The sequence below is a fragment of the Dermacentor andersoni genome, chromosome 5, assembly GCF_023375885.2.
Source record: "Dermacentor andersoni chromosome 5, qqDerAnde1_hic_scaffold, whole genome shotgun sequence".
Taxonomy (NCBI): Eukaryota; Metazoa; Arthropoda; class Arachnida; order Ixodida; family Ixodidae; genus Dermacentor; species Dermacentor andersoni.
Genome location: NC_092818.1, coordinates 70,562,446 through 70,574,134, shown reverse-complemented (window position 1 = coordinate 70,574,134; position 11,689 = coordinate 70,562,446). Strand labels below are relative to the sequence as shown.

Here is an 11,689-nt window from a genome sequence, read left to right as displayed (position 1 = left end):
CGGTCAGCTTCGTGCGCATGCATATTCAAACGCGCGCTTTTAACTCATCATCGCTTCCCACCCCAGTGGCTTAGCGGCTATGGTGTTGCGCTGCTAAGCACAAGGTCGCAGGATCAAATGGATCAAGTCCCAGCAGCGGCTGCCGAATTTCGAGGGGTCGAAATGCAAAAACGCCGGCGCTCCATGCATTGGGACACGTTAAATATCCCCTGGTGGTAATAATTAACACGGAGTCTCCCAGTACGGCGTGCCTCATAATAAAATCGTGAATTCAACTTGCCTCGCGCTATTGCGCAATGTAAAAATCTTACGCACCACATCGAATCCATGTTCAAAGAGTGAAACATTTCGTGATAACCTGAATGCGCTGCTTCATAAACCTGTATAATGGTGTTCTACAGTACTCTTTGTTTTGTTACCTTTTTATGAGACGCTATATGTTTACCTTATGTAGAAACTGTTGTCCTCCTTACTCAATACCGTTTAGTGGAGATGTAAGGTATTATGAAAAAATAAAATACCAGGAAAACTGCCACCGTGAGCGGAGGCATATCAGCCAGAAACGATGCAATAGTAAAAGATGGGTGGCCAGCCGCCTTAAAGTTACCGCTGCATCTAGCTCTGACGCCATGAATCTTGACCCTATCTGCTCTAGCTTACGAATTCTTCAGGTAAAGTTGAGACTACATAAAACTAAAAATGCAGGAGATCCAAGAACTTGAAATCTATACACAGCGACGCTTTGGTGAGTGCACAAAGAGCCGAAACACGATTGCACACAACACACACACACACACACACACACACACACACACACACACACACACACACACACACACACACACACACACACACACGCACACACACGCACACACGCACACACGCACACACGCACACACGCACACACGCAAACACGCACACACGCACGCACGCATGCACAGGAGCACACAAATTATACCGATCCGCTTGTTAAGCGGAGTTGTTTACTAGCGAGTACGACGAACGCTTTGAACGCATCAGGGTTTCAGAGGCAGCATGCGCATACGCACGTTTCGCAATTCGAATCCATTCTATCCGCAAGAAGCGCTTACTTCTTTTTTACCATCCAGCCGCGGATGCGCGAAACCGAGCTTTCCGGTTCCTCTTTATTTCTTTCGCCCAGACGGCCGGCGCCGCCGCTGCCACGGATGCGCGGAGGCGAGTGCCATCTGGTGGTGCTGCAAGCAATCCAGCGGCGCTCGCGGTGCGCATGCTTCGCTGTGATTGGTTGGCCTATTCGGCAAGCCAGCTTCCAGGCCGCAGCACCCACGGTCACGAAACACGGTGACGTCTGCAAATAAATGAAGTCAGAGACGGTGCTTAGCAAGTTTCAAGAACCTTTTATCAGTTACAATGGCATTAATGAAAAAGAAAAAGAAAAAGAATTCGTAATTGTTAAACGCCACACTTACTCATCGGTGCTGCGGTTTCAGTGCAAAATTTGAGAAATGGAACTGCGACCTACATTTTACCTTCTAATAATCATCCTGTTCCCGGAAAATTAACAATAACCTTGTTTCGAATGAATGCTTCAAGTCCAAACAATTTTGTTTTTGCCTTTAGAGACAGCTTATTAATCGTAGAGTTACGTTGTAATTGTATACGTTATTTATGTTAAATAAGCTTTCAAACTTTCAAACGCAATTGGTAATGGTGCTCGCGATGGCACATCTAATAAATCCTTTGGTGCACAATCCGATAGATGCATGCTTTGGAGACGTTACAAATGCACCGACGGGAATGCCAAAACGACCTGAAGCTGTCAACAAAAAGATACGATACCGTTGTTGCCTGTGAAACATTCGTTACTTACTTTACTAAGCTATGGTGGCTCATGGTTCTTGTTTTTTTTTTTTGGTAGTGTCAAACACTTTGTGCAATTCTGTGGAAAAAGGGAGAGGATAACTAAGGCTTTTATGGACGGCGCCATCAAAATCAAATTTTCACTTTGTTCATTTCATGGCATCTGGAGTGACCTACACTTAATTCCCAGTTTCCGTGCGAATGGATGTGTGCGCGTTCCTCTTCTTTTTCACCCCTCCTTTCATCCCTTGTGATACATTAAAGGTGCAGCAGCATGCAAACTTTTTCATGCGAATAACCTCACCAGTTAAATAAAATTAAACCTCACAAACGCGCGCCTGTTTGCGCGTACATGTTTAAGTATACAGTTTCCTTGTGATACATTCCTCGAATGCGAAAAGTTGTGTGCACTGCGAGTGGGTGTGCAATGCCAATTACATAGAACGGCAGTGAGTGTTCAAGAGCGCTTTGCCGTAGGCTAGTGGCATGACCTAACGGGGTGCCAAATTTCGGAGCAGTTTACTAGGAGGACGGCTAATGCAAAATATCCCATATTTTTTGTTCCGTACGGTGCCTCACCTCCTCTGCACGTTATCGCCAACTTTAGAGTACAAGCTGCAAGTAGAGCAAATAGTGGTACTGAAAAGAACCCATGCCTTCTGCGCGTGCATGTGGAGAGCAAACTGTGCCATGCTGCACGTGTAGCGAACGGCACTATTCGCAAGCCCGCAGATAACAAGCGGTGCCTGAAAAGTCGGCTTATAGTATGCATGCCACCCACGCACACGGCGTCCGTGCAGGCACAGCATCTGTTTTGGCACAGCCTTCGGTTTCGACATTGTCGTTTGCCGTCGTTGCCGATGCATTGCTATTTCTTCCTCCGCAACGTGGGGGTCGTAATTATTTTTATTTCATATTCTCGTATCTATGGTGCAGCACAGTGCTCTTTATACAGAGAACGGGGTGATTTAGTGATGTGTTTTCCACCGTTTAAAGAATCCTCGGTTAGGACCAGAAATGCGTGCAGAATATCATCCTCAGATCCGTAAAGTGGTCAGGGATGTAGATGCTTTAAAGTCGTTTCTTGTTAGCGAAAAGTGTGCCACGAACGTGTTAAATCTATTCTCTGCAGAATGACCGCGGTTAGATGCTGAAACCAGCATCTCCGTCTAGGTGGCGAAAGCAAAGCAGCCGTCTCCTCAGGGTTCCTGTCGTAAAATCCGGTTTCTTTCTTGTATATACACCGAGATGAAGGTGTAACGTCGTGTCGTACGGTGACATGTTTATGCTACACTTCGGATTTGTGTGTCAACATGCGCTATTATGAATGAGCTTCACATGTGCTTTTCGTGGTATGTGGCTATTCGACGGTCTACAATAAACTAGTAATAGTAAATTAATAATAAGCCAGTTTTTGCGAATGTATCTCGCGTCGCCGCTTTCGTGGGCCGATCCCGGAGATTGTGCAGTCTCAAAATATGGGTCGCTGGAACCACTGATTACGTCCAGCTGGGGCCACTGGTTCTACATGGCGACAATCGCTGGCCGACATCACCATGACGAGAATCGGATAACGAAAGAGATGTGACGACATTGAAGGACACTGTCATCGAACGACTACGACTTCATCACGGCGGCGGGGCGACAACGAATGCACGACGGCTGTATGACGGCGATTACGGAACGACGTCGGTATGGCATGAGTCTGATGACGAAGCTGGAATGAGGACGATGCAAGGACCACGACGGCATCACGACACGATCGCACACTTAGCGGCCCAAGCTATGAGACAGCTTGGGCCGCTGAGTCGACGTAAAAGTCGCCACGACGACGGCTCCAAACGCCCGAAGTACGCAAAGAGCGTTAGTCGCCTGAAAACATAAGTGAAGAAAATCATTGTGCAACTGCGTTGAAGCGTTGGTACGTCGCACCAGTCTTTAGCAGAGTTTCTGGAGCTAGCGCCTTTCTGCGCTGCAATCAACGAAGAAAACATTTTGTAGATCCAACTCACATTTTCAAATTCATATGATACGATGCTTTCGTCAAGTGATCATTATGAAATTCTCTAAAAGTGTTCACCTGCTTATATGCTCATATGCCCGCCTGGCAATCAGCAAACGCAGAACTCACCTCATGCAAGACGCAAGACAACGCGCACCTGACGTGACCCTCGGCAACCTCGCGACCATGGATTGAACTTTCTTCAGCATGGGCCCACTGTTCATCCTGCCGTCGTCTGGATCAGCCCAGTTTACTATTGTCTGCCTCCAGGAATGGCATACCTAACTCATCAAGGAGTAGACGGAGCACATGCGCCAAACCCTTGTAAGGAAGGCATAGAGATATTCTCTTTAATATGCACAATAGGTGCTTGAAAACGTATATTTGTACTACTGAATATATTTATTTCGCTGCGTAAGTACGTAAAGAGCTCGGCTACCATGTTGGCTACCAGAACGTCTCCAGTAGTAGTAGTAGTATAAGTAGTAGTAGTAGTAGTAGTAGTAGTAGTAGTAGTAGTAGTAGTAGTAGTAGTAGTAGTAGTAGTAGTAGTAGTACTAGTTGTAGTAGTAGTAGTACAGGTGCGGCTACATAGAAGCCGGTTCGTTTTATCACTGTTCTGTGTATGAGATGTTCGGCTAGACAACAACAAGAAAAACAAGAAGAGCAGCAGCAGCAGTCAGAAATAGTAAATTCCGGGAGGGTTTACTATGTACAGAACAGATTGTGTAGCCGGTCCGGTATTAGCAGCGTATACGCAACGACGTTTGCGTAATACCCTGCTACCATACGTTGTTAGCGACATAGTGTGACGCTTCATCTAACCCCAATGCTTTCTGGACACGTTTTCATGTTGCATGAGTGTGCTTGTCGAAAAACCGTTTAACAGTGCAATGTGTCCACGAATACGCTGCTGCCGAAAATGTACACCAGCAACGAAGTAGAGTTCACTTGGCTGCTGCAATAACAGCTCTCTATTTGTCTGGTTGAGCTCGGCGCCAGCAGGTGACACCACTAGCCCGGCGGCTCACGTTTACGCCCCTGCCAACCCGTTAAACGGCAAACGGTAATAAGTTTGCGGACAAATTAAAGGTCTATAGTATTGGGAGCATGGCAGCAAGAACTTGGCGATGGCATCAGCGGTTCAAACTCGCACTTGTCTCACATTGGCTGTGGTCAAACGTCTCACGCGTTCCAGAATTCATGCTTACACGAGCAAGGATATATTTTACAGCTCTACATAAGTCCCGCAAATGATTATCTCCCATTCAGTCACGCTGCAGAAGTTTGCGCGCAAACCTTCTTGTTCCTGCATATTTCCAGGGGTCGAAAAGAAAGAAAGCAAACTAAGGAAATCGCGATTAGGGTAAACTGAACCCTGTACGTATTCAACCTGACTCCATTTCAGTTCAACGTTTTTTATTATTGCTGCACCCGACCACTTTAGTGAGCGCACCAGCATGTTTGACGAAATGTTCAACGTGTCAAGTTTCGTCAAAGCAGCTTCTCCTTTCTTGTAATGCCTGCTGCCATTAATTTAACTTGCGTGCGTGTTTTGAGCTGCCAGTGAGTCGATATTTAATTACTCCGCATTTAGTAAGACTCGCTAGAAAATGCACGACGCCCACCACGTTGACTCTCATTCAGAGTCGTCAGCGCCACGGAAAACAAATTATCCAGCTATGACAAAATTATCTATTCTGTCCTAATTTATGGCTGAAGAATATTAATAACAGCTAAAAGAGTATCCAGACATTGTAATTTAAAACTAGCAGAATAATTTAACAATAGTGCGCAGAACAATGACTGTATAATATATATTCTCGTGACCTAATGCTTTAAGCACACAACCAAGGTTTTCATGTCAGAAATCTAGCAGAACATAACTATACAATAACTCTAACGACAATTCACTGTAGAACGCCCTCATTTTCAATTTATTCAGTTCATTTCCAGCAAGACATACAAAGCACTAACAAAATGAAAGTACGTACTCTGTATCAGTTCCACCCACGTCCTCGCTACGTTGCATTCCCATGTACATAGTCACTATGCAGATGTGCCTGAAAAGAAAAAAAAATAAATAGAACGTTTCCTCCGCAGCTGCACGTGAAGTGGCTTTCCGTGTACTTTTTTCCTCGGAAATAACACATGGGATCGTGTACATGCTCTACTTCGTTGAATCATGTGTGGCAAGTGCTGCCTCTCTCTCTCTCTATCACTCTCTCTCTCTCTCTCTCGAAAGAATAGAATACCGTAACGTACAGTACTGCAAGCAGAAACAACGCGCACACACTGGACATGCACATAAACAACGCTCTTGCCTTATTGGTGGTCATCAATAGTTTGCTAAATGTACAAAAGCCAAGAGGCAGGCACCAGCCGCCTCCTATTCTATGAGTTCTATGCCTCCATCTGCGCCAAATAGGAATGTCATCTTCTCAGAGAAGAAACTCATTTCAGGAACACTTTCGGTGTGCCACTACACGATGCTTTTCGGTGGTGGCACTACGGTTTGCCGCTGCATTGCTTCAATGCTTATGGCACTAACGTCGACACCCATCCTGAGATGGCGTCTGCCGGAACGTTTGCTAACCTGCATTTTACACGACTGCGTCCTACGAAACGCCATCAGACATGTCACGTTAACTACGATCTCCACTTGGCAGATTTGACGTTATCACTCCAAGTAAGGCTGGTGCTACTCGTACGCTACGATCAATCGCTCTTTCTCTCCAGGCAGATGTTCGCGTACGAATTGTAAAAGCTAAAGCAGGAAATGTAACTTTTAAGGGCGTGACTGTGACTGGTTGGGGGCAGGTCGACAGATCTACTAGGTCCCGCATTTCGAACCCCTGCGTTTCTTTTTCCGTTGCGTATTCATTTGTAGCGATGACCGTCTTCTCTTCAGGATTCCCGCACTCTAGGAGTCATAGCAGACAATTTCAGTAGCGTCGATCCGTACTTCGCATTCACGGGTGGTCAGGAAAACGACAGCTTTGCATTGCAGCGGAAAGAAAAGAATAACAAGCCCGTCTTTATGTCCTACAACGGTCAGTATATACATGGTGTCGCAGACGGTCATTCAACCCTCTCCGAGCCGCTTCTTGCAAGAGATTGGGTTAGATGTTATGAAGCCTGTATTTCATCTGACTAGACCACCAAAGGGAAACGCTTCGAGCTGATGACTCCACTCCGACGGTCTGCTTTATGGCTGAAAACCGACTAAATCGACAAAAAAGAAAGCGAATGAGAGTGGCCGTCCTCTTTAAAATGGAGGCAGTACAGATTACACCTACTTATATATTTTTTTTGTGTCCTAACTTATTATCGGCGGCGTCCACTGAAGGAGCCCTATCAGGCTGTGCCCCACACACACGGCACGCCGGTTTCTTTTTTTCTTCAGTCTCCGCAGACATCGGTATACGTGATCACGAGATCGACATAAAAGTGCAGGCTCTGCCAAGGAAAGCGGGTGTAAAGAGAATAATCGCGGTAATTTAGTGAATGACGACGCAGCAAGAGCTGCGATTCTTTTCCTTCAAGCGCTCAAACTTTCTGGGAAATAACCGTTGATGTGGCGTTTTCTCGGACCATTCGTACAGCGGCGATGCCGAACACTACATCTTATTCTATTCCAGGCATAATCGCGCGTCTGGCATTCGAGAAGTGTCGTGGTGTCTAATCCGGCTCCTCGTACTTCTTTCTGTCCCTGCATCTGTCCCCTTTTTTGTTTGTTTCTGCGGGTTCCCATCTCGCTTCCAAGTTGAGGAAATGGAATCCCGCCGGGCAGAGAGACTATATCTGCGCGTCGGCGTCGGCGACTGCAATCTTAGCCTAAGCCAGAGAGACGCAACAAATGGCTCTTTTTGTCGAACTGGTTTGGAACTGTGCTTGGGTGACTATACAGCGACCCGAGCAGTGGCGCCAGTGCCAGTTAGAGAAAGAGAGATAGAGAGAGAGGGCGCTCGGAGAGAGAAAGAAGGAGCATTTGCTGCAACAAAAAAGTGTGCAGTGAGGCTGAAGACGGAGTGGGCGTATACGGAGGCCGTTTATGGAGAACGATGACAAAAAGTAGCGCGATTTTTTCGGCGACGGTTGCATCGCATTTCTGTGACTGCGCAAAGCACATATACCCTGGGGAGAGCTTTATATCGACGCCAGGCGTTCTTTTCGTCGCAGTCTTATTGACAGTTTGTATGAAAGGCGACGTGGCTGCATTTTGAACACGTCGAGGAAGACGCCGGTCTATCGGCAAGCTGTCGCTGTTCTTGGCTAGACGCAGTGAGTTGTTGCTTACGCACACTGCACGGATTTCCCGCAGGCCAGAACGGAGGATGTAGGGAGGGGGGGGGGGGGGGGGGGGAGGGGGTTGTGCTGGCGCTACGGCAGTGGGCAGGTTGCTAAGTGGGAGGACTTCGAAGGGGGTGTACCTGGCGGTCGCGGAAAGGGCTGCGCGCGCATCTCGGCTGGTATCTTCTCGCGCGCTCCTGGCCCTGCGTGCGCGCTAGGACCGGGGAAGAGAAAAAAAAGAATGATGGCCGCTTATGCAAAACACACGCGGCACGTATCTCGGTCTCTCGCTTAGGTATGCGTAGCGGCACCCCTCGCGTTCCTTGATAAACGAGGGCTTGCGGCCTGTGGGGGGCGGCCTACGCGAGTAGCGCACGGAAGGACCAGACGGCCACGCAGATGCGGAGACTCGTCGCGCACGGTGTGCTCGCTGCGCGCTGGTACGTCTGCTCCCTCGCCACCCAGGCGTTGCTCGCGCCTTCGCTTGAGGCGTCGCGCGAGCTGATCGGGCATCGGGTGCAAATACACCTGAGCACAGCAGAGGCTGCGCAACAAGGACAGCTTGGTGACCTAGCTGGTGCATATTGGGTGGCATAGACAGCTGCTAGCGCAAAAATAAGAAAGACAAAGGAAAGAACAAAGAGAAAGAACATACGGGACCACACGAGGGCACATTCACAGGACGCGAGCGATTGTACTGCGCTTGTGCTTTCAATGTATCCATGGTTGGTTAGCTGCTTTCTTTTCATTTTTTTTTCGCAGACAGTTATGATAACGAAGCTATACACGCAGCGCCTGTACCATGGAAGAACTGAGCTTTGAAATTCTCTGTCTGTCGGCAACGTGCGTTATTGGGCCACTAGATAAATATGCGGAATATAAGAGAGAGAGCACGAATTAACGGAGGCGAGAAAAGATTCCCGAGAGGATCCTTTTCTGCATATTAAATGGCATGTCTTTCTGCAAGGATTAGCCGTAAGTGAACGCCTGTGATGAGTTCTGTTGTCTCCATTAACTTGTGCTTGTCTTTTGAATTCGCATCTGTTATACACCAGCGACTGCGATTCTAAATGCTAGTTTGACTTGTTTAAGGCAGAACCACCAGCGTAAGTCAACCGGCTTCAGACCTCCCCCCCCCCCCCCCCCCCCCCGAAATTTTTTTTGTGCGTTCATGCACCACCGACAAAATAACCCCGGCGCCAGAAATCATTTTGGGTTTTGTCTAGAATGTCTTTTTATGCTCGAAAAGAAGTTTCGGCGCTAACATTGCGAGCCGGGGCTGGATTACGGGGCAACGCCCATGCACGTGCGGTCACATAACGCAAGCAGCTCTATCCTAGAACAGTTTCAGGGGAGTTTTGATAGCGAGCGGGCTCGTCGCGGCACCTTGCGGAGGACGCGGAATCTACGGAGCGCATGGATTTCAATCCGAGACATTATGGGCATAAAGTTCTCACAAACTCTTGATGCAAAAGGTGCATTGACATTTCCAAAGTCGTGCTTTAGAATTTGAATATCGGTACTTTGTGGGTTTAATGTTCGCATAATCATTTGATGCCAAAGGTGCATTGACTTTTCTAAAGTCGTACATCGGACCATACAACGAGGCAAGCCAAATAAACACACTATTAGACAAGTTGGCAAAGCACGCAACGAGGTCTTATCAGACGAAGCGTCGCGGTGGTTCATTTGTGCCGTCCTGTCACAGAAATGAATATCATTTATTTTTACCTGCGCCAAAGCATGCACGGCAAGACACTAAAGCCAGCAAAGGTGACTACGCTTTTCATTTATTTTTCTACTTTGACTTTTATTCGCGAGCACACACTCAGCCTCTTCAATTTTCTTGGTCTCGCTACCCGCGGGCTGCCAGAGCCAGCCAGAGCGCATGCGTTTTTCGCGTGTTGCCCCGACCCCGCGCGGCGCACTTCGGTGCGCGTTCGTTTTTCTCTGGCTACCTGAATTATGGCCTGGCAGAGTTTTGGACGATTACTGGCTAACAGATGAGACAAATAAACAATGGTCGTTCGCCCCCATCACTGTGGGGACAAGACGGATTGGAACGCGTTCGCTTGAGGGCATCACTTTCACTTCGATGTTATTGCAACGTCTGCGGAAAGCCTTTTGTCTCGCCGGTGTAGTATACTCAGCAAAAGGACTTCTTCTTGGGCAAGTTGGTGCTTAGATTTGTTAGATTTGTTCTTAGATTTGTTCTTAGATTTGTTCTTAGATTTGTTCTGTCATACCTTGGGTCCCTGCGCATGAGCGGAAGTTGTCTTTTCTTCTATACGTTTGTTCAGGCTGTCATTAAACAGTTGGTAGATTGGCGCTTCACTGTCTTCCTTTCTTCTGTCCCTTTTCAAGAAATGTATTTAAAAGTACTGATTCTTGGCAAAAGTAGGGACCAAACTGCAAGGGAGTTGTTGTAAGCGTTTTATATTAGAAGGAAAGGGTCTGATTGCGTCAGCGATACATTTATCGTATTCCGCAGAAATGTGCTTTATCCAAAGTATGTTGTCATGACCATGTTGTTCGGTCCCACCTTGGCTCCCTGCGCATGAGCGGAAGTTGTCTTTTCTTCTATACGTTTGTTCAGGCTGCCATTAAACACTTGGTAGTTTGGCGCTTCACTGTCTTCCTTTCTTGTGTCCCTTTTCAAGAAATGTATTTTGCGCCACAAGGTATACCTAGGAGGTACTCAGCATTGTGCGTATGGGTATCTGTGGACCAAGCAGTCTCACGTTTTTTTCAATATTTCTTCAGCAGCCACATTAGGTGCGCAAAGTAGACATTCGATTGTGCCCAACATGCTTTCCATTGCAAATTTTTTTTTTTCACATCGGTGAACCACCCAACAATAGAAATAAAGGACATTGTTGCGGCGCACCAAATTGTGGCATGGTGAAAGTTCTATTTTTTTAGTTTTTTGCGGGAAATAATGGGCCCTGGGACTCTTCATTTGCTGGATACTCTTATATTATTGCGATAGCAATCATACCGACGGTCCAGGCGCGTTCCTGTTGTCGCTGTCATGTTGCATATAAACTACAAGGGCGATAACATGGTGTATGCGCTAGTGAAAGCGTAGGGGGGTAGGGGAATGGGTGAGCTGATGATAGTGGCTCAGTCTTGTGTCCGCAAGGGAGAAAATTTGGAAGACGTTTAAGCTTCGCATTTAAGTACAATGCATTGGCAGGCTAGTTGGTGTGAATTCATAATTAGTTTCTTTAGGGCAAAACAATGGACACACGATAGATGACAGGATAAATTGCTTTCTGTTGTGACTATAAGTTTGGTGCGATTACTCGCAATCCACGACCGGTGACAGCGCCTAGTCCTGTCGTCTTTCTTGTGCCGTTGTTTTGCGCTAAACAAAGTAATTATGGATTCGCCTTTAAGAGTGGAACGCGATAGCATTCAAAGATCTCCGACTATGTAACCGTAAAGCGTATGTAACCGTAAAGTTTACCAGGGAAGGCTGGCTGCGAACGCTATACTCGCAGGCGGGCTTTATGCTAGAAACGCGGCCTCTTAGGTGGGCCGCGATGCGGC

General features: G+C 47.2%; 1 long non-coding RNA gene across 1 annotated transcript in view; it reads right to left on the bottom strand.

Moving 5' to 3' along the window:
• Positions 1-1,094: 1,094 nt before the first annotated feature.
• Positions 1,095-11,689, bottom strand: part of LOC129384997 (uncharacterized) — a 307,047-nt gene continuing 296,452 nt past the window's right edge. Inside the window, exon 3 of the long non-coding RNA XR_011894628.1 lies at positions 1,095-1,330. This is a non-coding gene — a long non-coding RNA (uncharacterized lncRNA). The remainder of the gene's footprint in view (positions 1,331-11,689) is intronic.